The sequence below is a fragment of the Cervus elaphus genome, chromosome 28 (assembly GCF_910594005.1).
Source record: "Cervus elaphus chromosome 28, mCerEla1.1, whole genome shotgun sequence".
Lineage (NCBI taxonomy): Eukaryota > Metazoa > Chordata > Mammalia > Artiodactyla > Cervidae > Cervus > Cervus elaphus.
In genome coordinates this window covers 42,890,425-42,917,820 of record NC_057842.1, presented here as the reverse complement: position 1 = coordinate 42,917,820, position 27,396 = coordinate 42,890,425, and the positions used below count along the sequence as shown (strand labels likewise).

The following is a 27,396-nucleotide window of genomic DNA, read 5'->3' as shown; positions in this document are numbered from 1 at the left end:
GATTAAAAAAAAAAAAAAAAAAAACTCTTTATGGGTGCCATGGCACCTTTTAATTAAAGTAAAATGAGGATAAATAAAAATAATAATTGACTGTCACCAGTGTGAAAATAAATTCACTTCTTGGTAAATAGACCTTGCCAGTATCTCAGCCTTATTCTTCATAACCTGTGTACTTGTTTAACTTCCCTCCTTTTTTGTTTTGTTTTGTTTTGTTTTTGGTGTTTTGTTATATAGGGAGAGTTAGATATAACAAAATGGTAAAGTTTAAAGTTTTAAAATATTGTCTAGACCAGAGTTTATTTTGATTATAGCTATGTAAGGTGTTTACGTAACGGATCAGGTCGATTTTTGCTCCTGATGGGTTTTTTTTTTTTTTTTTTTTGCTATGCTGGGTCTTCATTGCTGAGAGGGCTTTTCTTTAGTTGTAGCAAGTGGGGGCTGCTCTCTAGTTGCAGTGCATGGGCTCTCATGCAGTGGCTTCTCGAGTTGCAGAGCATGGGCTCTAGAGCACATGGACTTCAGTAATTGTGGCATGTGGATCAGTGGTTGCAGCTCCCGGGCTCTAGAGCACAGGCTCCATTGTTGTGGGGTGCCTGGGCTTAGTTCCTCCCCAGCATGTGGAATCTTCCCAGATCAGGGATCAAACCTGTGTCTCCTGCATTGCCAGGCAGATTCTTTACTGCCGAAACACCAGGGAAACCGTCCTGGTGGGTGTTTTAGAGTGTTCTCCATACCAGGATAGTGTCATTGCATTCTCAAAAGCCTATTAGATGCCATGGACAGTTATTAAAACTATAGACTAGGACACCCCTACTGAAGAAATGTATTTTTTATTATATATGCATGATCTATTGTATTCCTTGTATTATATCTGTTTAACAGTTTTAACAGAAAAGAAGTAAATTGATCTCTTGTTACTTTCTGCTCTGAGGTATTTTTTGTTTTTGTTTTTCAACCATGTAAGACTTATAAATGCCAGTTCATCAGTTTGTAATGTTGAGAGACTGGATCCAGGCTGTAGGCAGAATGTTGGGCATTATGAATTTTCTATCAAAGAAAGACAGAAAAAGTTCTTTGAATGGTATAATCAGCTTTCTAGAATAATCTTTTAAAATAAGTATGATGTTATCCACCATACTTTCTGCCTAGATTTTGCTTATTTAGCTTCCCTTAATTCTTCTGATCTCAATTTACTGCTACCTCTAAGAAACCTTCTTTAAGCCTCTTCTTCACATCCCTAAGTAAGTGTTAGTTGCTCAGTCCCTGCCTGACTCTTTGCAACCCCATGGACTGCAGCCCACCAGGCTCCTGTGTCCATGAGATTTTCCAGGCAAGGATACTGGAGTGGGTTAGCCATTTCCTTCTCCAGGGGATCTTCCCAACCCAGGGATCGAACCCAGGTCTTCTGTACTGTAGGCAGATTCTTTACCAACTGAGCTATAAGGGAAGCCCCTTCACATCCCTGAAAGTGAAAGTGAAATCGCTCAGTCGTCCGACTCTTTGCGACCCTGTGGACTGTAGCCTATCAGGCTCCTCCGTCCATGGGATTCTCCAGGCAGGAATACTGGAGTGGGTTATCGTTTCCTTCTCCAGGAGATCTTCCCAACCCAGGGATCGAACCCGGCTCTCCCGCATTGGAGGCAGACGCTTTTAACCTCTGAGTCACCAGGGAAGCCCACATCCCTACCTGCTCCCAAATCTGGCTTAGCTGCCTTTTCTAGGTACTTCCTCTATCTTTGCACTTTGCACATTTTCTTGTTATCATTTGTTTGTTTGTTTTCCCATAGATTGAAAGCTCCCTGAGGGCAAGATCATTTCTTGCTCACCACTGTAGCCAAGAACCTAGCATAGTACTTGGCCCATAAGTAGCCTCTCAATAAATATTTAATAATTACATTGCATGGAAATACATTAACCTTATTTGGTGAACTCATTTGGAATGAGCATATATATTGGATCAAATACTGCTGTTTCAGGCACCAGTTCAGCTATTCTACTGTTTCATCTTTTAAGGATATGTTACCATATTTTACATAACCACTAGTTAAGAATACTTAAGTATTTTATTGTTTGTTTTTTGGGGAGCACAGACAACAGGCACTCAGGATGTTGCTTTCTTTGATATTATGATGCTAAGAGGAAGACATTTTAGAATCAAGGTAGTTCTTTACTTGTATACTGGTGTGTTTGACATATTCATTCAGCAAGTATTGATCTCTAATAATCAAGAATTTGTTGATCCTAGGATACTGTGCTAGTTGCTATAGAAGATTCAAAGAAATTATACATGGATTATGTCTTTAAGTTGCTTATAGTCTGATAGTAGAGATAAGACTTATACGCAAACATGTAAGAAAGAAAACAGTAGGTGGCACAGAGGTATAATGATCAGCGCAGAGCAGATGCTCAAAAAATATTCGTCTACCAAACCTTTGTTTTCATCCATTCATAGATGAAGTCAGCCTGTTTGTATTTCTTCATTCACTGTCTTGATATATATGGCTCTCCTCTGCTTTATTTCCTCATGGCAGAATTGGTCTCAGATTCTTAATTTTCCATAACTTATTGATTGAGGAAACCAGTCTCAAACACATACTGTCACATAACCAGCACCAAATTCAAAGACATAAGTCAAAAGAATGGGTATGAAACACTGAAGTATATGGGAAGAGAGTGGAGAGTAATTAGGGCAAAAGTCAAACAATAAGGATTTAGACTGCAACAGAAAAATAATATAGTGGCAAGTTACATACTAAAGGCCAATTATTGATTGTCACAGAATTATGCAAATAATTTCCAGTCACTTTCCTTATGAATTTAACCCTCTCAATTTCCTCCTACTTCATCTTGTTTATCACTTAGGCCAAGTCAGTATTTTTCAAACTATAGATCATATCCTATTAATGGATTGTGAAATCAATTTAGTGGGTCACTGTCAACATTTTAAAAATAATATAGAATAGCATTGAAACTGTCAGAGCACTTCACACATAGAGAAGGTAGTACTGTGTTATGAAATTTTGTGAGTACTAAATTATAATTTAAAATGCAAAATTATAATTTAAAATGTAAAATTATAATTTCTAAATGTTATTTGGAAAAGAAAAAGCCAGCTTTTAATAAATGTTCTAAGGAAATGAATTTGAAAAATGTTGTGGAGGAAAGTGAGAAGCCAGTATAAAATAGGAATACTCTCAAGTTCCCTACTATGACTTGTGGCAGTCTACTGTTGATCCCAGAAATACCATTTCAAATTTGTTTTGTATGTTCTACAGGTAAAAGTCCCGCTTTAGTCAATACCATTACATTTGCTGGTCTATAGAATACTCTTTTCAAACACTAGCCAACCTACATTAGAAAAGTGTTGTTTTTCTAATGTGGATACAAGTAAATATGTTCACCATGAATTCCTTAGCAAAAGGCCTCAATTACTCCTCAGCCATTGTTTCTGTCTTGTCATTGCCTCTGTGTGGAATCTATCCAAGCAGAGGTTTTATTAGGAAAAAAATCTTTTCTATAGGTGCTTGAGACAGTTTTTTGTGTTTTTTTTTAATTTTTTTATTAGTTGGAGTTGAGACAGTTTTAAAATGCATAAAGAAGTGAAATTTGTGGGAGGAAAAACTATGTGCATGTCTTGAATCTGAAATGAACAAAGATTTATCCTGTGAGAAACCCTGTTTGTCTGAGCATCAGCAGTCAACAACACTAAAAAAGTTTGAAACCTGATGTACTACCAGCAGAACACTCTTTAAAAACATGTCATTTTACTGAACTGATAAAATATTTTGAAAAGAGTGAATGGAGTATATAAATATCTTACCTGAAAAACAGCTTCATTAAATGAAATAACTGCCAACTAAGAAGCTGTGTTTCTGTGACTTTTGATATCCTGTTCAACATGTTTCTTCAGGCCGTATCAGCTTTTGGCTGTGGTTAGAACATAGGAAGAAGTGCCATAAGGAAGCGAACATCAGAGTGATGTTCATTATAATAGGATTCTACTCACTTGTAAAAGTTTATTCACCACTACAAAGTATTAGAAGTGCTTAAATTGTTAAATAGATTTTAGCCTTTATGAAAAGAAGATTATAAAATGAGCCAGATCGTCTAGTCATAGCTAAAATATTCTTTTGACCTAATTTTGCTTAATCTGATCAAGTAAATTTTAGGAAAAGTTTTGAAAAACCTTGGAAGTTTTTCTTTGGTTAATTTTCTTTAAAGTTAAATGTACATTGACTTGTGGGATATTTCTTAGAAAAATCTATTACTGAACTAGTACAGAATGTGAATCATTTCTTGCCTGAAATATAAGATTGTTGTTTACAAGGCAGTTGTCCAGAATCTTCTCGTTAAATTGGAAACTATTTCGCTTTTCATCACTGTAGGTTCTTTTAACTTCACAAGTGTGTTATTTAAAACATAAATCCTATTGGTACACAGGAAACCCATTTAAAATTAAATTTTAAAACACTCTTGAGAATTCCATGGAACATTTTTGGTTTTATAATTTATAGCAAAATAAAAAGTATCTTTAATACCTTAAAAATGTATTTTCGGAGATAGCTAAACCCAGACTTTGTGATAATACATGTGAAAGAATAACACTATTAATATCTTAAAATACTGAATGCTTGAACACAGCACAAAATTATTACCTTCATTTTCCCCAAAACAAGCTAAGCCACAAATTTAAAATTGGGAAGTTCAGTATCAGAATTAAAAGAAATATTTCTGGGTTAAGAAGTTCTACTTTTACTTTAATTTCAAAATGAACTTGTCTTTTAAAAGCTTATTCTGTGATTTTATGTATATAACTCTTTGATTTGATAAACTTGAAAGAATTTATATCAGTATTATATACTCTGCTTCTCTCTTGTGGTGTGGTTTAAATATTGGACACCTAAGCCTAAGTAGATTTTCAGAGAGGGTCATTTTCTCTTTGTTCTTTTATAGTATAGCTCTTAAGCAGAGTGAGAGCTTTGCCTTTGGTATTTGGATAGAATGTTTTGCTGTGATTTCTAATTCTCAGATCCACTTCTGAGCATTTCTATGGGTATTCCACAAATAGTGGAGTTTGATTCTCTTAACCAGTCTAGTAAAATACTGTTGATATAAACTACCACTGGCTGAAGTAAAACATAAACCACTCAGAGATTAAAGCGTTTAGAAAAGGAGTTTATATGCCAACAAGATTTGTGAGGGAGTCCAAGATATAGAAGGATAGCTTTCACAAATTAAAGATATGACAAGTATTTGAAAGAAAAAAAAACTTACAAGTATACCAGGGTCATCAGCTTTACAGTTAATCACTTCAAGGTAGAAAACAGCAGCTTTTGGATATGACATATCCAAAAAGATCATCACATATCTTCAGACATTGGCATTGCCAAAATCAGGGATATATTTGTTTCTATCAGGGAATATCTTATATGAAAAACTCAAGGTTTCATTTACTGAGGGAACAAGAATCAGACAAATTGACTGTTTTTGCTGATGTTACTTTATCTCGGTTGCAAATTTCCAAGGTCCCCAAGGTCACCTTTGGGCTCAGTGATTCTCTAAAAGAATACATAGAACTCAGAAAAGCTATTATACTCATGGTTATGGTTTATGACAACAAAAACATATAAATTTAAATCAGCAACTCAAAAAAGGACATATGGTAAAGTCCAGAAAGTCTAGGGCTTCCCTGGTAGCTCAGGTGGTAAAGAATCTGCCGGCAATTCAGGAGATCCCAGTTTGATTCCTGGGTCAGGAAGATCCCCTGGAGAAGGGATGGACTACCCACTCCAGTATTCTTGGGCTTCTCTTGTGGCTCAGACAGTAAAGAATCCAGCTGCAATGCAGGAGACCTGGGTTTGATCCCTGGGTTGGGAAGATTCCCCTGGAGGAGGGCATGGCAACCCACTCTAGTATTCTTGCCTGCGGAACAAGAGGAGCCTGAACAGAGGAGCCTGGTGGGGTACAGTCCATGGGGTCACAAAGAGTCAGACACAACTGAGCAACTAAGTACAGCACAGCAGAGTCCAGGAAGCACCAGGCATGAACTAGTACTTGTCTTCCAGTGAAGTCATGCAGATAGCACTTAATTCTAGCAATGATGTATGAGATGCTTGGAATATTGCCAACCAAGGAATCTCCTCTGAGCTTTGGTGTCCAGTTTTTTTTTATTGTGGGCTGGTCACATAGCATGGGTGACTGTCCATGTGACTGACCTTCAGTCTCCTGTCCCTCTGGAGGTTATGAAAAAGTGAAAGTGATAGTTAGTCACTTAGTGATGTCCAATTCTTTGCATTCCATGGACTGTAGCCTGTCAGGCTCCTCTGTCCATGGAATTCTCCAGGCAAGAATACTGGAGTGGGTAGCCATTCCCTTCCCCAGGGGATCTTCCCAATCCAAGGACTGAACCCAGGACTGCTGCATTGCAGGCAGATTCTTTTCTGTCTGAGCCACCAAAGCTGGTACCAAATGGCTGAAAGCCCCATCATAAATCACATTGTTAGTGTAGACTGTCTTGCAGAGCATGAAGCTCCTAGGTAAACTAAAAGCGTTTTTATCAGGCAGGCTATTCCATGGTCTTAGAGGTTATCTGCCAGGAGTTGAGCAAGGGTAAAATCTTTCTTTGGAATGTGAAAGGTTAATCCCTTACCACACAGGGTTGTTGTATTTCATTTTCTGACTTTGGAATGTGATGTGCATTTCTTACTCTAGTTACAGTGTCAATTTTGCCTTCAAATTTCCTCTTAAGGCATGACTTTGCATAAATTTGTTTAGTGATTTTCTAATGCAGTGTCATTACTTGGATATTTTGTTTTTATTATGTAAATATGATGAAAGGTCACACATATATACAAAAAAACTTCTTTTAATTTGGTTAATAAAATTAAAGTCACATGACACTAAAATTTAGGAGTTATTTTTATCTGGAAACTTTGTAAAGTTCATAATGTTGTCATTATTTTTACATGTAAAATATTGCTCTTATCAGCTCATGTACGAAGACAAGAAACCAACAACTATCCAGTTCAACTCAAGCAAGTTGCTTGGACCTTGTTGTTTAATAATGGGCTTTCTGTATGTAATTTAATGAGATTTGAGGCTTGACCATGGTTACAAAAGCAATTATTAAATAACTGACTTGCAGAAAGATAATATGTTTCTTGAACCTATGTAAAATAGCAAGGAAACATGTGCACTATAGTCCATGGAATTGCAAAGAGTTGGACACAACTTAGCATCTGAACAGCAGCAACGATTAAAACAGCTACATGGCCATGAAAAGTAAAGGAGCTAAGCAAAGTATTTTGTGTAATTTTAACCATTTTAACTGTTTTGGGGTAGTTTTATATGTCTTCTCCAGAATCATAGTTTTTATGTTTCTTTAACAGTGTTCAAGCTACCACATAATTACACTCATCTTACACACTAGCAAAGTAATGCTCAAAATTCTCCAAGCCAGGCTTCAACAGTACATGACCAGTGAACTTCCATGTGTTCAGCTGGATTTAGAAAAGGCAGAGGCACCAGGGATCAAATTGCCAAGATCCGTTGGATCATCAAAAGAGCAAGAAAGTTCCAGAAAAGCATCTACTTCTGCTTTATTGACTATGCCAAAGTCTTTGACTGTGTGGATCACAACAAACTGTGGAAAATTCTTCAAGAGATGGGAATCCCAGACTACCTCAGCTGCCTCCTTAGAAATCTGTATGCAGGTCAAAAAGCAACGGTTACAACTAGACATGGAATAGCAGACTGGTTCCAAATCGGGAAAGGAGTACATCAAGGCTGTATATTGTCACCCTGCTTATTTAACTTATATGCAGAGTTCAGTTCAGTTCAGTCACTCAGTTGTGTCCGACTCTTTGCGACCCCATGAACCTCAGCTCGCCAGGCCTCCCTGTCCATCACCAACTCCTGGAGTTCACCGAAACCCATGTCCATCGAGTCGGTGATGCCATCCAACCATCTCATCCTCTGTCATCCCCTTCTACTCCTGCCCTCAATCTTTCCCAGCATCAGGGTCTTTTCAAAGGAGTCAGCACTTCACGCCAGTATTGGAGTTTCAGCTTCAGCATCAGTCCTTCCAATGAACACCCAGGACTGATCTCCCTTAGGATGGATTGGTTGATCTCCTTGCAGTCCAAGGCACTCTCAAGAGTCTTCTCCAACACCACAGTTCAAAAACATCAATTCTTCGGCACTCAGCTTTCTTTATGGTCCAACTCTCACATCCATACATGACCACTGGAAAAACCGTAGCCTTGACTAGACGGACTTTTGTTGGCAAAGTAATGTCTCTGCTTTTTAATATGCTTTCTGCCACTTTCTGCCATAAGGATGGTGTTATCTGCATATCTGAGGTTATTGATATTTCTCCTGGCAATCTTGATTCCAACCCGTGCTTTCTCCAGCCCAGTGTTTTGCATGATGTACTCTGCATATAAGTTAAATAAGCAGGGGGACAATATACAGCCTTGACATACTCCTCTTCCTATTTGGATCCAGTCTATTGTCCAGTTTTAACTGTTGCTTCCTGACTTGCATACAGATTTCTCAAGATGCAGGTCAGATGATCTGGTATTCCCATCTCTTTCATAATTTTCCACAGTTTATTGTGATCCACACAGTCAAAGGCTTTGGCAGAGTCAATAAAGCAGAAATAGATGATTTTGTGGAACTCTCTTGCTTTTTCGATGATCCAGCAGATATTGGCAATTTGAACTCTGGTTCCTCTGCCTTTTCTAAAACCAGCTTGAACATCTGAAAGTTCACGGTTCACCTATTGCTAAAGCCTGGCTTGGAGAATTTTGAGCATTACTTAACTAGCGTGTGAGATGAGTACAATTGTGCAGTAGTTTGAGCATTCTTTGGCATTGCCTTTCTTTGGGATTGGAATGAAAACTGACCTTTTCCAGTCCTGTGGCCACTGCTGGGTTTTCCAACTTTTCTGGCATTTTGAGTGCAGCACTTTCACAGCATCATCTTTCAGGATTTGAAACAACTCAACTGGAATTCTATCACCTCCACCAGCTTTGTTTGTAGTGATGCTTTCTAAGGCCACTTGACTTCACATCCCAGCATGTCTGGCTCTAGGTGAGTGATCACATCATCATGATTATCTGGGTCGTGAAGATCTTTTTTGTACAGTTCTTCTGTGTATTGTTGCCACCTCTTCTTATTATCTTCTGCTTCTGTTAGGTCCCTACCATTTCTATCCTTTATTGAGCCCATCTTTGCATGAAATGTTCCCTTGGTATCTCTAATTTTCTTGAAGAGATCTCTAGTCTTTCCCATTCTATTGTTTTCCTATATTTCTTTGCACTGATCACTGAGAAAGGCTTTCTTATCTCTCCTGGCTATTCTTCGGAACTCTGCATTCAAATGGGTATCTTTCCTTTTCTCCTTTGCTTTTCGCTTCCCTTCTTTTCAGAGCTGTTTGTAAGGCCTCCTCAGAGAGCCATTTTTCTTTTTTTGCATTTCTTTTTCTTGGGGATGGTCTTGATTCCTGTCTCCTGTACAATGTCACGAACCTGCATCCATAGTTTGTCAGGCACTGTCTATTAGATCTAGTCCCTTAAATCTATTTCTTACTTCCACTGTATAATCATAAGGGATTTGATTTAGGTCATACCTGAATGGGGTAGTGGTTTTCTCCACTTTCTTCAATTTCATTCTGAATTTGGCAATAAGGTGTTCATGATCCGAGCCACAGTCAACTCCCGATTTTGTTTTTGCTGACTGTATAGAGCTTCTCCATCTTTGGCTGCAAAGAATATAACCAATCTGATTTCGGTGTCGACCATTTGGTAATGTCCATGTGTAGAGTCTTCTCTTGTGTTGTTGGAAGAGGGTGTTTGCTATGACCAGTGTGTTCTCTTGGCAGAACTCTATTAGCCTTTGTCCTGCTTCATTCTGTACTGCCAGGCCAAATTTGCCTGTTAATCCAGGTGTTTCTTGATTTCCTACTTCTGCATTCCAGTCCCCTATAATGAAAAGGACATCTTTTTTGGGTGTTAGTTCTAGAAGGTCTTGTGGGTCTTCATAGAACTGTTCAGCTTCTTCAGCATTACTGGTTGTGGCATAGACTTGGATTACCATGATATTGAATGGTTTGCCTTGGAAATGAACAGAGATCATTCTGTCATTTTTGAGATTGAAATATCAATAACCTCAGATATGCAGATGACACCACCCTAATGGCAGAAAGTGAAGAAGAACTAAAGAACCTCTTGATGAAAGAGGAGAGTGAAAAAGTTGGCTTAAAACTCAACATTCAGAAAACTAAGATCATGGCATCTCGTCCCATCACTTCATGGCAAATAGATGGGGAAACAATGGAAACAGTGAGAGACTTTATTTTGGGGGCTCCAAAATCACTGCAAATGGTGATTGCAGCCATGAAATTAAAAGACGCTTGCTCCTTAGAAGAAAAGTTATGACCAACCTATAGACAACATATTACAAAGCAGAGACATTACTTTGCCAACAAAGGTCCATCTAGTCAAAGCTATGGTTTTTCCAGTAGTCATATATGGATGTGAGAGTTGGACTATAAAGAAAGCTGAGCACCAAAGAATTGATGCTTTTACTGTGGTGTTGTAGAAGACTCTAGGGAGATCCAACCAGTCCATCCTAAAGGAAATCAGTCCTGTATTTTCATTGGAAGGACTGATGCTGAAGCTGAAACTCCAATACTTTTTCTACCTGATGCAAAGAACTGACTCATTTGCAAAGACCCTGATGCTGGGAAAGATTGAAGGTGTGAGGAGAAGAGGACGATAGAGGATGAGATTGTTGGGTGTCATCACCAACTCGATGGACGTGCGTTTGAGCAAACTCTGGGAGTTGGTGATGGAAAGGGAAGCCTGGCGTGCTGCAGTCCGTGGGATCGCAGAGAGTCGGATACGACTGAGTGACTAAACTGAACTGAACAATAAGCTATATTAAGATTTCCACAGAATTTTTTTTCTGAATTCCAAAACCTCTGTTAGAACAAAGCCATTTAAAGAGTGTTTTATTCCAGTTTATACAGGTGTGGCCAAACAAGAGTTTGAAATAAAGAAGAATGGATTTCTTCTTATATGTCCGTTAGATATAGAACATTAGTCATAATTAGCTAATTTAGTCCTGGGTAAACAATTCTTGTTTTTCTGATTTTTGATGAAGCAATCAATTTCACAAAGTCACCTGCTTCTGGCTTTAAGAATCCTAGAAATCCTGACTCTAATCTTTTGGTAGTCTGACAGGTATCTATCTGTCATCCTGATATCAGCTTACACAGAAGAGTCTGTTTCCATAGTCTACTCCCTGTAGAGTCAATAGCTATGAGTATGATAAAAGTCTTTACTGAGGCTTTCACTATTTTCATGTTTCTGCCAGAAGACCCAATTTCTGGTCTTTGTAGCTCATAATACGGACTTCAGACTAGGCAAATGTAAGGAAAAAGCAGAAACTGTCTATGGAGAAGACTCAGTGAAAGTGAAATTCGCTCAGTCATGTCCAACTCTTTGTGACCCCATGGGCTATACAGTCCATGGAATTCTCCAAGCCAGAATACTGGAATGGGTAGCCTTTTCCTTCTCCAGGGAATCTTCCCAACGGAGGGATCGAACCCAGGTTACCCACATTGCAGGCAGATTCTATACCAGCTGAGCCACAAGGAAAGCCTGGAGAAGACTCGGTGACTCATGTTAATTTGTCACAGTCAACAATGATAAATTAATGAAGAATAAAATCCCTTTTCTCCTGAAATAACTCATAATCATGTTATGAAGATTTACTTAACGATCACCTTGAGAGAAAAAGTATATTCTGGACAGAGTAGGCAATAAGTAGTCTCCAGATTGGTTTTTGTTTTTTTTTAATTTCAGTTCAGTTCAGTTAAGTTGCTCAGTCGTGTCCGACTCTTTGAGACCCCACGGACTGCAGCACTCCATGCCTCCCTGTCCATCACCAACTCCCAGAGTTTACTCAAACTCATGTCCATCAAGTTAGTGATGCCATCCAACCATCTCATCCTCTGTCATCCCCTTCTCCTCCTGCCTTCAGTCTTTCCAAACATCAGGATCTTTTCAAACGAGTCATTTCTTTGCATCAGGTGGCCAAAGTATTGGAGCTTCAGCATCAGTCCTTCCAATGAATATTCAGGACTGATTTCCTTTAGGATGGACTGGTTGGATCTCCATGAAGTCCAAGGGACTCTCAAGAGTCTTCTCCAGTACCACAGTTCAAAAGCATTAATTCTTCCATGCTCAGCTTTCTTTATAGTCCAACTCTCACATCCATACATGACTACTGGAAAAACCATAGCTTTGACTAGACAGACCTTTGTTGGCAAAGTAATGTCTCTGCTTTTTAATATGCTGTCTAGGTTGGTCATAGCTTTTCTTTCAAGGCACATGTGTCTTTTAATTTCTTGGCTGCAGTCACCATCTGTGGTGATTTTGGAGCCAAAAAAATAATAATAATAATAAAGTCTGTTTCCATAGTTTCCCCATCTATTTGCCATGAAGTGATGGGACCAGATGCCATGATCTTAGTTTTCTGAATGTTTTAAAATTTATTCATTTTTAATTGGAGGATAATAGTTTTACATTCTTGTGTTGGTTTCTACCATATAGCAATGTGAAGCCGCCATAGGTATATACATGTATCCTCCCTTTTGAACCTCCCTGCCACCTCCCATCCCATCCTACCCCTCTAGGTTGCCACAGAGCACCAGGTTTGAGCCCCCTGTCATACAGTGAATTCCCACTGGCTATCTGTTTTACATATAGTAATGTATATGTTTCAGTGCTGCTGTCTCAGATCGTCCCATCTTCTCCATCCCCCACTATCCACAAATCTATTCTCTATGTCTGCATCTTTATTGTTGCCCTGCAAATAGGTTAATCAGTACCATTTTTCTAGATTCCATAGGTGTGTTAATATACAATATTTGTTTTTCTCTTTCTGACGTACTTCACTCTGTGTAATAGGCTCTAGGTTCATCCACCTCATTAGGACTGACTCCAGTGCATTATTTTTTTTGTAGCTGAGTAATATTCATTGTGTGTATGTACCACATCTTCTTTATCCGTTCATCTGTCAATGGACATGTAGATTTCTTCCATATCCTAGTTATTGTGAATAGTGCTACAGTGAAATTGGGGTTCATGTGTCTTTTTGAATTGTGGTTTTCTCAGGGTATATGTCCAGGAGTGGGATTGCTGAGTTGTATGGTTGTTTTATTCCTAGTTTTTTAAGGAATCTCCATACTGTTTTCCATAGTGGCTGTATCAATTTACATTCTCACCAACAGTACAAGAGGGTTCCCTTTTCTTCACACTCTCTCTGGCATTTATTGTTCGTATATTTTTTGATGATGGACATTTTGAGCAATATGAGGTGATAGCTCGTTGTAGTTTTAATTAGCATTTCTCTAATACTGAGTGATGTTGAACATTTTTCATGTATTTATTAGCCATCTGTATATCTTCTTTGAAGAAATGTCTGTTTAGTTCTTCTGCCTAATTTTTGATTGAATTATTTGTTTTCTTCTATTGAGCTGCATGAGCTGCTTGTATATTTTGGAAATTAATCCTTCGTCACTTGTTTCATTTGTTACTATTTTCTCCCATTCTGAAGGTTGTCTTTTCACCTTGTTTGTAGTTTCCTTTGCTGTGCAAAAGCTTTTAAGTTTAATTAGGTCTCACTTGTTTATTTTTGCTTTTATTTCCATTACTCTAGGAGGCGGGTCGTAGAGAATCTTGCTGTGATTTATGTCAAAGAGTGTTCTGCCTATGTTTTCCTCTAAAGTTTTATAGTTTCTGGTCTTACATGTTGGTCTTTAATCCATTTTGAGTTTATCTTTGTGTATGGTATTAGGAAGTATTCTAATCCCTTTCTTTTACACGTAGCTGTCCAGTTTTCTATTATTGTTGTGTTACTATCAATTTCCCCTTTTATGTCTGTATTTGCCTTATATATTGAGGTGCTTCTATGTGTTAGTTGCTCAGTTGTGTCCAACTCTTTGCAGCCCCTGGACTGTAGCCCACCAGGCTCCTCTGTCCATGGAATTCTCCAGGCAAGAATACTGGGGTGGGTTGCCTATTCCTCCTTCAGGGGATCTTCCCAACCCAGGGATTGAACCAGCACCTTCTGTGTCTCCTGTATTAGCAGGCGGATTCTTTACCACTGAGCTACCTGGTCAGCCCCCAACAGATACATACTACCATATATAAAATAGATAAGCAACAAGGATTTACTATAGCAAAGGGAACTATGTTCAATGTCCTATAATAAAATATAATGGAAAAGAATTGAAAATATATGTACATATGTATAACTGAATCACTGTGCTGTACATCTGAAACTAACTCACTATAGTAATTCACCGATTCTTCAGTTAAAAAAAAAATATTGCCACAGGAGATTCACCCTAGAAAAAACTAGAAAAAAATATACCTCAAAGAACCCTTGAAAAAAAAAAAAAGAACCCTTGAATTGCTCCTCATGGACAATGCAGTTTACTTGGCTCTGGTTGATGAATACACCTATGGTAGATAAATACATAAAATCTTGACTGAACCTCTAGAATTGTCAAAGGAATAGTCATATACGAGCATTTAGAAAAGTCTACTTCCAAGAAAAGTTTGCAAGAAACTCCAAGGATTTTTCTTTTCTTTTTTTTGGTCTGTACTGAGTCTTTGTTGCTGCACACAGGCTTTCTCTAGTTGTGGTGTGTGGTTGTCTCATTGCATTGACTTCTCTTTTTGTGGAGCACAGGCTTTTGGGCACATAGATTTCAGTAGCTGCAATGTGTAAACTCTGGAGCATGGGCTCAGTAGTTGTGGCGCACAGGATTAGTTGCCCCATGGCATGTGGAATCTTCCTGGACCAGGGATTGAACCCGTATTTGCTGCATTGGCACGTGAATTCTTAACCACTGGACCATTAGGGAAGTCTAGCACTCTTGAGTTTTAGAAAAACTGGTTCATCAAATTAAAATATACAAAAAAGAGGGTGAAAACTCCACAAAATTACCAACATTACCAAGTTTGCAATTAGTCGGCCCATGGTAGAAAAGACAGAAATTATCTCATACAGTTGTTAAAGCCACAAAGATTATCACAGATCATCAACTATCAATATTTCAAAAAGTTGGTGACAAAGTTAGGTTGTTTTTTTTTTTTTTTAAGATTTTTTGATGTGGACCATTTTCAAAGTCTTTATAGAATTTGTTACAATGTTGCTTCTATATTTAATGTTTTGGTTTTTTGGTCCCAAGGCATGTGGGATCTTAGCTCCCCAAGCAGGATTGCACCTGCACCCCCTGCATTGTAAAGCAGTCTTAACCACTGGATTGCCAGGAAAGTCCCCAAAGTTACTATTATTAGGAAGTCAGTTCTTATAAACAAAACCTAAGGATTCTTTTGTTTTGTGAAACTGAACTAGGCACAGTGACCCTGTTTGTGTTTGCTTATTTTAGTTCTCTCAGGGTACAAGTTGTTTTATTTTCTGATTATGATATACAAATTTATTGATAATGGCAGCAAAGCATTTTGTCTGTCTTGCTTCCACACATGCTTCCTTTCTGCCTGGTCTTTGTACTTACAAATCCTTCCATGAACAAGTACTGAGGTGGTTTATTATTACTTAAGGTGAAAGACAGTAATACAGAGAGGAAAGCCAAAGTTCAAGGGAAGGTGCTTTAGATATGAGGGATCTCTTTTCTTGGAAGAAATTGTCATATTGTGAACAAAATAATGGAAACTTAGAATGTAGGGGGCTAAAATACTAATGACTAAGGCAAATCATAAGAATTTGATTTTGCTTGACAAAAAAGACTATAGCAGGGGTAGAAAAAAACTACATTTGCAGAATATTTCAGTGAGAAGGTTAATTCTATGCAAAAGCTGACCTTGTCATACTTCAGAGAAAAATACATGCAGAATTCTACACTTCAAGAATTTATGTAATATTAAAGAGGATTGAAGTCCATTCAATCCATATCTATTAGATGAACTCTTCCAAACAGCCAGACACCTTGGTTTTTCCCAGAGATCTATTAGAGCAGTTTTTCTCAAAAGGCAGATTATGATACATTAGTGGCTCCTAACATTGATTATCAGTGGACTGTGACTAAAAGTTTGATTTAATGACATAGGATAGAAAATACCAGAATACATTTGCTCTCAAGTAAGTATTGAGACTTCTACTTCAGGTAAGATTTAGAAAGACCACACTCCCACTAAAACAGATAAATTACAAAGTCATATGTTTAAAGTCATTTGAAAATTATAGACACAATGAAAACTAGAAGAATGAAAATTTCAGAAAGGGAAGCGCCTTCCTGGGTCACTTGACAATCCCTGTTTTATTTCTTAGAGCATTTACCAATTCTGGTCACAGTGACCCTGCTTTTAGCATGGGTGCTTTCCTGGAACAAAGATAAAGCCAGGGGAGTTTTTGAAGGTCATGGATACAGACATGAAAGATTTGATTTAAATTCTGAAAAGTACCACTGGTATTTGCTGAATGCTAGAGTATAAAAGAAACTGGAGAACTGTCCAAGAAAGGCAGAATAAGATCTGCAGTCTCATGGTGAAGAGATAAATTCCTGCTAGAGAAAGAGCATAGACTTGGATTACTGTGATGTTGAATGGTTTGCCATGGAAATGAACCAAGATCATTCTGTCATTTTTGAGATTTCACCCAAGTACTGTATTTCAGACGCTCTATGAGGGCTACTCCATTTCTTCTAAGGGGTTCTTGTCCATGTAGATAAATGGTCATCTGAATTAAATTCCCCCATTCCCATCCATTTTAGTTCTATTGTATCTATTATACCATTATATCTATTACTATGGACAAGAATCCCTTAGAAGAAATGGAGTAGCCCTCAATAGTCAACAAGAGAGTCCAAAATGCAGTACTTGGGTGCAGTCTCAAAAACGACAAAATGATCTCAGTTCATTTCCAAGGCAAACCGTTCAACATGATAGTAATCCATTTTACTTCACTGATTCCTAAAATGTCAGTGTTCACTCTTGTAATCTCCTCTTTGACCACTTCCAATTTACTTTGGTTCCAAATAGGGAAAGGTGTATGTCAAGGTTGTATATTGTCACCCTGCTTGTTTAACTTATATGCAGAGTATATTATGCAAAAGGCCAGGCTGGATAAAGCACAAGCTGGAATCAAGATTGCTGGGAGAAATATCAATAACCTCAGATACACAAATGACACCACCCTTATGGCAGAAGGCAAAGAAGAACTAAAGAGCCTCTTGATGAAAGTGAAAGAGGAGAGTGAAAAAGTTGGCTTAAAACTCACATTCAGAAAACTAAGATCATAGTATCCAGTCCCATCACTCCATGACAATATATGGGGAAACAATGGAAACAGTGACAGACTTTATTTTGGGGGGCTCCAAAATCACTGCAGGTGGTGACTGCAGCTATGAAATTAAAAGACGCTTGCTCCTTGGAAGAAAATCCATGACCAACCTATAGATAGCATATTAAAAAGCAGAGACATTACTTTGCCAACAAAGGTCCATCTAGCCAAAGTTATCGTTTTTCCAGTAGTCATGTATGAATGTGAGAGTTGGACTCTAAAGAAAGCTGAGCACTGAAGAATTGATGCTTTTGAACTATGGTGTTGGAGAAGACTCTTGAGAGTCCCTTGGACTTCATGGAGATCCAACCAGTCCATCATAAAGGAAATCAGTCCTGAATATTCATTGAAAGGATTGATGCTGAAGCTGAAGCTCCAATACTTTGGCCACCTGATGCAAAGAACTGACTCATTGGAAAAGACCCTGATGCTGGGAAAGATTGTAGGCAGGAGGAGAAGGGGACAACAGAGGATGAGATGGTTGGATGGCATCACCAACTCAGTGGGCATGAGTTTGAGCAAGGTTTGGGAGTTGGTGATGGACAGGGAAGCCTGGTGTGCTGCAGTCCATAGGGTTGCACAGAGTCAGACATAACTGAGTGACTGAACTGAACTGAATTTACCTTGATTCATGATTCAACTTAACATTCCAGGTTCCTAGACAATATTGTTCTTTCCAGCATTGGACTTTACCTTGAGCAGCAGACACATCCACAACTGGGCATCATTTCTACTTCGGCTCAGGCTCTTCATTCTTTCTGGAGCTATTTCTCCAGTCTTCTCGAGTAGCATATTGAACACCTGACATGGGGGGTTCATCTTTCAGTGTCATATGGTTTTGCCTTTTCATACTATTCATGGAGTTCTCAAGGCAAGAATGCTGAAGTGGTTTGCCATTCCCTTCTCCAGTGGACCATGTTTTGTCAGAACTCTCCGCTGTGACCCATCTGTCTTGGGTGGCCCTACTCTGCATGGCCCAGAGTTTCAGTGAATTACACAAGGCTGTGGTCCATGTGATCGTTTTGGTTAGTTTTCTGTGATTGTGTTTTTCATTTCATCTGCTCTGTAATGATTGTAGATAAGAGGCTGTATAAGTTCCTGATGGGAGGGACTGGCTGTGGGGAAAACTGGGTCTTGCTCTGGTGGGCAAGGCCATCCTCAGCAAATCTTTAATCCAAGATTCTGCTGATGAGTGGGTTTGTGTTTCCTTCATGTAGTTTGTCCTGAGGCGGCCCAGTTCTGCAGTACGTAGTCTCTATGGAAGGACTATAGTCTCTGTGCTAAACCTAATGGCAGCCTCCTCCAGGAGGACTTATGCCAACACACCATGTCTCCCAGGAATGCTCCTGCCAGTGAACCTGACCTTGAGCCATGCACAATGGACCTGTGCCTCTGCTGGAGACTTCCACTCCCAGGCAAGTCTAACTCTTAATGGGGTCACTGCTCCTTTCTCCTGGGTTGTAGTGCACACAAGGTTTTGTTTGTTCTTCCAAGAGTCTTTTTCCCCAGTCCTGTGGAAATTCTGTAACCAAATCCCACTGTCCTTCAAAGTCAGATTCTGTGGGAATTCCCAGTCCCTTTGCTGGATCCCCAGGTTGGGAAGTCTGTTGTGGGGTCTAGAAACTTCACAACAGTGAGAGAACTTCTTTGGTACAATTTTTCTCCAGTTTGTGGATCGCCAGACCGGCAGCTCTTTGATGGGACTAATGGCGACTTCCTCCAAAGGTCTTTGTCATACACTGCACCTCCCAGGACCACTGCTGCCAGTTGCCTTGTCCGTTCATCAGGCCACTGCTGACCATGCCTCTGGAGGAGACCCTCAAACACTCACAGGCAGGTCTGGCTCAGACTCTAGTGGGGGGGGTCACTGCTCCTTTCCCCGAGTCCTAGTGCACATAAGGTTTTGTTTGTGCCCTGTAAGAGTCTCTGGCAGGTATTTTGATTTTTAAACATGATTGTGTCCCTCCTACCATCTGTTTGTGTCTTCTTCTTTGTCCTTGGACATGGGGTATCTTTTTTGGTGGGTTCCAGCATTCTCCTGTCAATGTTGTTTAGCAGCTAGCTGCAACTTTGGTGTTCTCGCAGGAGAAGATGAGCACACGTCCTTCTTCTCCACCATCTTTGTGGACAGCCATTCAACATCACAGTAATCCAAGTCTATGCCCCAACCACTAATGCTGAAGAAGCTGAAGTTGACAAGTACTATGAAGACGTATAAGACCTTCTGGAACTAACACCAAAAAAAGATGTCCTTTTCATCAAGGGGGACTGGAATGCAAAAGTAGGAAGTCAAGAGATACCTGGAGCAACAGGCAAGTTTGGCCTTGGAGAACAAAATGAAGCAGGGCAGAGGCTAACAGCATTTTGCCAAGAGAACACACTGGTCATAGCAAACACCCTCTTCCAACAATGCAAGAGACAACTCTATACATGGACATCACCAGATGGTCAATATTGAAATCAGATTGATTATATTCTTTGCAACCAAAGATGGAGAAACTCTATTTAGTCAGCAAAAATAAGACCTAGAGCTGACTGTGGCTCAGATCATGATCTTATTATTGCAAAATTCAGACTTAAATTGAAAAAAATAGGGAAAAGCACTAGGTCATTCAGGTATGACCTAAATCAAATCCCTTATAATTATACAGTAGAATTGACAAATAGATTCAGGGGATTAGATCTGATAGAGTGCCTGAAGAACTATGGACAGAGGTTCATAACATTGTACAGGAGGCAGTGATCAAAACCATCCTTAAGAAAAAGAAATGCAAAAAGGCAAAATAGTTGTTTGAGGAGGCCTTACAAATAGCTGAGAAAAGAGAAGCAAAAGGCAAAGGAGTAAAAGAAAGATATACCCATCTGAATGCAGAGTTACAGAGAATAGTAGAGAGAGTTAAGAAAGCCTTCTTAAGTGAACAATGCAAAGAAATAGAGGGATACAATAGAATGGGAAAGACTAGAGATCTCTTCAAGAAAATTAGAGATACCAAGGGAACATTTGATGCAAAGATGGGCACTATAAAGAACAAAAAGAGTATGGACCTAACAGAAGCAGAAGAGATTAAGAAGAGGTGGCAAGAATACACAAAAGAACTATACAAAAATGTCTTAATGACCTGGATAACCATGATGGTGTGATCACTCACCTAGAGCCAGACATCCTGGAGTGTGCAATCAAGTGGGCCTTAGGAAACATCTCTACGAACAAAGCTAGTGCAAGTGATGGAATTCCAAATGAACTAGTTCTGTTTCATATACTAAACTAAAGCCTTTGACTGTGTGGATCACAACAAACTGTGGTAAATTATTAAAGAGATAGAAATACCAAACCACCTTATCTGCCTCCTGTGAAATCTGTAAGTGGGTCAAGAAGCAGCAGTTAGAACTGGACATGGAACAATGGTTCCAAATTGGGAAAGGAGTAAGTATATCAGGCTGTATATTGTCACCCTGCTTATTTAACTTATATGCAGAGTACATCGTGTGAAATGCTGGGCTGGATGAGTCACAAACTGGATTCAAAATTGCCAGGAGAAATATCAGTAACCTCAGATATGCAGATGACACCACCCTAATGGCAGAAAGTCAAGAGGAACTAAAGAACCTCTTGATGAAGTGAAAGATCTGGCTTAAAACTCAACATTCAAAAAACGAAGATCATGGTATCCAGTCCCATCACTTCATGGCAAATAGATGGGGAAACAATGGAAAGAGTAACAAACTTTATTTTCTTGGACTCCAAAATCACTGTGGATGGTGACTGCAGCCATGAAATTAAAAGATGCTTGCTCCTTGGAAGAAAAGACCCAGAGGAATCGGGTGGAGAGGGAGGTGGGAGGGGGGATCGGGATGGGGAATACGTGTAACTCTATGGCTGATTCATATCAATGTATGACAAAACCCACTGAAATGTTGTGAAGTAATTAGCCTCCAACTAATAAAATAAAATAAAATAAATATATATATAAAAAAAGAAAAGCTGTGGCAACCCTAGACAGAGTATAAAAAAGCAGAGATATCACTTTGCCGACAAAGGTCCATTTAGTCAAAGCTATTGTTTTTCCATTGGTCATGTACAGATGTTGGATCATAAATAAGACTGAGCATCAAATAATTGATGCTTTTGAACTGTGGTGTTGGAGAAGACTCTTAAGAGTCCCTTGGACTGCAAGGAGATCAAACCGGTCAATCCTAAAGGATATCAACTCTGAATATTCATTGATAGGACTGATGCTGAAGCTGATGCTCCAATACTTTGATTGCTTGATGCAAACAGCCAACTCATTGCAAAAGACTCAGATGCTGGGAAAGACTGAGAGCAGGAGGAGAATGGGGCAACAAAGTAGTTAGATGGATGAGTGGCATCACCCACTCAATGAACATGAGTTTGAGAAAACTCAAGAGATAGTGAAGGACAGGGATGCCTGGTATGCTGGAGTCCAAGGGGTTGCAAAGAGTTGTACATGACTGAGTGACTGAACAACAAGAAAAAGGGACTGCATCAAGCATATGACAAGTCTTTCCTTCAAGTTTTTGCCAGATATTGGACTTGATGGAATGGGAGGCTAAGCTCAAAACTTTTGAAGGAGGGAATTTCAAGCATGAGAAGGAAGGGAAATGACCAGCTTTGAGTCAGAAGCCTTAGAAGGCCAAATCCAAGAAATAAGGTGGACTGCGAGGTCATGATGAAATCTATCCACAGTGCTTTGAAGACAAATTTCTACTAATGACAGAAATCAACATGAAACACTTGATAAATTTTCCTCTCAAGACTTTGCCAGATTTTCAAGCTACATGAGGTAGGAGGCTAATGAACTAAACAAACCTTCCAAAGGGCAGACTGAATCTCCCATAGTGTTTAAGTATTGAAAGGAAATAGACCTCCCCAGCTACTGATCAGAAGTCCAAGTGAGCCACACATTAAGGAAAAAAGCAAGAGGTAGACTGAGTCTAAAACTGGAATCCAGCACCAATTTAGTTCAGCTCCTTGTTGTATTAAGGTGATCAGCCCTTCCAATTATGCATCTAACAGAGGAAACGGAGAACCTTTATGAGGGAAAATAACATCATTACAAGTCCCATTTGTTCATTTTATACCCAAAATATGGCATATAATAAATTATAAGACTTAAGAAGAGGTAAAAAAAAAAATGTGAGTGATAAGAGAAAATACAAATAATAAAAGCAGATCCATAGATTATCCAGATATTGGAATTAGCAGGCAGGATTTTTAAAATAATTATTTATGTGCAGGGAAGAAAAGGAAAATATGGGACAAAATGGATAAAATGATGGATAATTTTGACAGAATTTATAAAAATGATTTAACGTGCATTATAGATTTTAAAAATATAATAGCTAAAATTGAGAATTCATTTATAGTTTTAACAATAGCTTAGACTGAGCAGAGAGTGAACCTGAGGACAAATAAATTGATAATACACAAAACTGAAGCACAGAGACAAAAAGAATGGAAAGAATAAAACTAGTATAAGAGATACATGGAATACGGTGAAGCAATTAAACATATTAATTAGAGTCATAGAAGGATAAGTATTAGAAAACAGGGTAGAAGCAGTACATGAAGAGATAATAGTCAAGAAATTTCCAGAAGTGGTGATAGACATCATTTCAAACATTAAAGAAGTTCAATGAACCTTAATACACAGCAAGGATATATGCAGAGGATTAAGTAAGTGTGTTGTAGCTGAACTGCTGACAAAGATAAAGTCTTAAAAGCAGCAAGAGAAAACAGGCACATTACTTTATCACAAAGGAACAATAAAGCAGATGACTATTGAACTGAGATTATGGGAGCCAAAAGACATTTTTTTTTTTTGTCTTCAATAAAGATTTATTAAAATAGAGTATAAGGCATTATATTGGATACTAAAGATTGCACATCCCAATTGTTCCATCATTTATTTAAAAAAAAAATTTGTTGCCCATTCTGTCCTAGAAAACAAAAATGAGTCACTTCCCTTCCTAGGGCCTCCCTCTTATCAGCAAAGTGGGAACGATACACAGACCTGGGTGTGCCTGGGAGGGCTGGGCAAAGCAGGCAAAATGCACACCTGAGAGAGTCCTAGCCTATCAAGGCCTCAACAAACACAGTAATTTGACCCAGATGACACGAGAAATGACTTGCATCCATTTGCCTTTCCACACTGAAGGTAAAGAACTGCTTCCTGCTCGATAGTAGAAATGTGTAACACACTAGCAATCGCCTGTAGAAAGAGAAACACACAAGCTTCCCTGCCTTACAGGAAACAGGTTCACAAAAATATGGAACGCTTCACGAATTTGCGTGTCATCCTTGTGCAGGGGCCATGCTAATCTTCTCTGTATCGTTCCAATTTTAGTATATGTGCTGCCGAAGCGAGCACGCCAAAAGACATTTAAAGTGCTGAAAGAAAAAAAAAAATCTGTCAATTTTGTATCCAGATAAAATACCTTTAGAGATCATAGTAAAAATAAAGACTTATTCAGACAAAAGTTGAGAGAATCCATCAACAGCAGACCCACACTATGAAAAATATTAAAGGAAGTTCTTCAGGGTAAAGGAAAATGAACTCAAATGGAAGCACAGACCTTCCAGAAAGAAGAGCAACAGGAAAGACAAGTATATGGGTAAAAATAACTGACTTTCGAAGTAGCAAGAATAAAATATATTGTGGAGTTTTATTTAGAAGTATTTAAAGTAAATATTTGCATGAATTATAGGAAGGAGGTGTATGGCTTAAATCATTATAAGGTTTTCATTTGGATAGTAAAAGGTAGACTGCAAAAAAAAAAAAATGTGTGCTAGCTTCAGAGTGGAATACAGCATGAAAACAAAATTTTAAGGTTAAGGTAGGCTTAATAAGGAATTATATTGAAATACAGAGGTTGTTGTTCAGTTGCTCAGTCGTGTCCAATTCTTTGTGACCTTGTGGACTGTGGCATGACAAGCTTTTCTGTACTTCACCATCTCCCTGAGTTTGCTCAAACTCATGTCCAGTGAGTCAGTGATGCCATTCAACCATTTCATCCTCTGTTGCCCCTTTCCTCTCCTGCCCTCAATCTTTCCCATCATCAGGGTCTTTTCCAATGAATCAGCTCTTTGCATTGTGTAGCCAAAGTATTGGAGCATCAGTCCTTCCAATGAATATTCAGGGTTGTTTTCCTTTAGGATTGACTGGTTTGATCTTGCAGGCCAAGGGACTCTCGAGAGTCTTCTTCAGCACTACAGTTCAAAAGCATCATTCTTTGGTGCTCAACCTTCTTTATGGTTCAACTCTCACATCCATATGAGACTACTAGAAAAACCATAGCTTTGACTATACAGACTTTCATAAGCAAAGTTATGTCTCTGCTGTTTAATAGACTGTCTAGGTTTGTCATTGCTTTCCTTCCAAAGAGTAAGCATCTTTTAATTTCATGGCTGCAGTCACCATCAACAGTGATTTCTGCAGGCCATGGAAATAAAATTTATCATCGTTTCTACTTTTTCCCCATCTATTTTTCTTGAAGTGATGGGACTGGGTGCCATGATCTTAGGTTTTTTAATTTCAAGGCTGCTTTAACATAAATGCAAACATCCTAAACACTGTGTTAGCAAAGTGAGTTCATTTTTCTTTTTAAAAAAATCATTACCAAGTGGGATTTATTCCAAAAAAGCAGTTTTGCCTTTAACAATAGAAAATCTGTGAAATTCACCATATTAAAAAATAAAATCACATGTTAATTTCATTAGGTAGCTCAGCTGTTAAAGAATGTGCCTGACGTGCACCCCAATGTTCATCGCAGCACTGTTTATAATAGCCAGGACATGGAAGCAACCTAGATGCCCATCAGCAGATGAATGGATAAGGAGGCTGTGGTACATATACACCATGGAATTTTACTCAGCCGTCAAAAAGAATTCATTTGAACCAGTCCTAATGAGATGGATGAAACTGGAGCCCCTTATACAGAGTGAAGTAAGCCAGAAAGATAAAGAACATTACAGCATACTAACACATATATATGGAATTTAGAAAGATGGTAACGATAACCCTATATGCAAAACAGAAAAAGAGACACAGAAATACAGAACAGACTTTTGAACTCTGTGGGAGAAGGTGAGGGTGGGATGTTTCAAAAGAACAGCATGTATACTATCTATGGTGAAACAGATCACTAGCCCAGGTGGGATGCATGAGACAAGTGCTTGGGCCTGGTGCACTGGGAAGACCCAGAGGAATCGGGTGGAGAGGGAGATGGGAGGGGGGATCGGGATGGGGAATAAGTGTAAATCTATGGCTGATTCATATCAATGTATGACAAAACCCACTGAAATGTTGTGAAGTAATTAGCCTCCAACTAATTAAAAAAAAAAAAAAAGTGAAATAACAAAAAAAAAAAAAAAAAAAAAGAATGTGCCTGCAATGCAGGAGACCTCAGTTTGATTCTTGGGTCAGGAAGATCCCCTGGAGAAGGGATAGGCTACCCACTCCAGTATTCTTGGACTTCCCTGGTGGCTCAGCTGGTAAAGAATCTGCCTGCAATGCAGGAGATCTGGGTTCAATCCCTGGATTGGAAGGAGGGCATGGCAACCCACTCCAGTATTCTTGCCTGGAGAGTCCCCATGGACAGAGAATCCTGGCAGGTTACAGTCCATGGGGTTGCAAAAGCTGAGTGACTTAGCCCAGCACAGCTCAATAGATGCCAAAGAAACAATTAACACAATTCAGTACCCATTCAAGAAAAACAAAGCTCTTGGTAAACTCACTGGAAAAATTCCTGATGCTGGGAAAGATTGAGGGCAGGAAGAGAAGCAGGTGACAGAGGATGAGGTGGTTGGATGACATCATCAACTCAATGGACAGGAGTTTGAGCAAACTCTGGGAGAAGCCAAAATACAGGGAATCCTGGCATGCTGCTGTCCATGGGGCGAGTTGGACATGACTGAGCAACTGAACAGCAACAACAAAAAACTAGAAGTAGAAGCAGGTTAACCCATTCAGAACATCAAATATATCTGTCTGTGTCCCTTCATCCAACTAAAGGTCATGTTCTATAGCCACACTGACTTGGAAGGAACCAGAGTCATTGAATGTCCAAGAGGAGCAGACACATTACGGTTACACACATTTTCCAAACACATTAGTCACATTTAATCAATTTTGTTCTTTAAGCCACTGATGGCTATGACTTTTTGTTGTAACAGTTTTACTCCTACTGATCCAGAAGATGGCATATAATGTATAACAAGAGAAATTTCATCTGTGCAGAGGAAGAACATGTTGATGATCAAAGATGACCAAGTATCAAATGTGGTTTACCTAGGGAGCATATAGACTGCAGGTCTTCATGAGTAAGATTGAATTGTCTCCCCATGGTGATACAGAGGAGACTTGCTAACAGTTTAAATTCTATTCTGGCATTTGCTAGAATAAAAATCATTGTTTTATTTTGGTACACATCACATTACCAAATGTTAGTGGCTTTAAAAATGTTCAAAACTGCTGATTCATGTGTTTTGATAGATGGGCTTTAGCCATTTACATTTATCATAGTTACCAAAATAGTTGACTTCATTTCCTACATACTTCTTTCTCTTTTTTTCTCTTTCCCTACCCTCTACTGGATTTAAAAGACTGATTTCCTATCCCTCACGGCCCCCACCTGCCCCACTAGCTTGGGAAGGTCTGTGTTGCATTTCCATTCTTTTTGTAGTCACTTTGAAGTTTTTGACATGCATTATACATTTTCCTATAATACTCTAAAGTTACTAAGTATTTCTCTTCTAAACATCCCTGCTTTAACCCCATTGAAGCCTGCTTTATGCACTGAACACCGTCACACCCTGCTCAAGGTAATCTTACCATCTTTTCCTTACAGCTTAGATTCTATCACTTTTTAAACATGGTTAATAAAGGGGATTTTGGTTTGTTTACAATTGATAGTTAATTAAATGTATTTATTTAAAATTAAAAAAAACACTATTGAAACAATTCTTGAGAATCTTTTCTGAGACTTTAAATGAGAGCC

General features: G+C 38.8%; 1 protein-coding gene and 1 non-coding gene across 2 annotated transcripts in view; one reads left to right on the top strand and one right to left on the bottom strand.

The window, feature by feature from the left end:
- Positions 1–27,396, top strand: part of LOC122685359 — a 185,834-nt gene that overhangs the window by 2,210 nt on the left and 156,228 nt on the right. The gene's annotated exons all lie outside the window — the stretch shown is intronic.
- LOC122685644 lies at positions 23,662–23,768 on the bottom strand. The gene has a single exon (XR_006338494.1). It is a non-coding gene; the product is annotated as a U6 spliceosomal RNA (small nuclear RNA).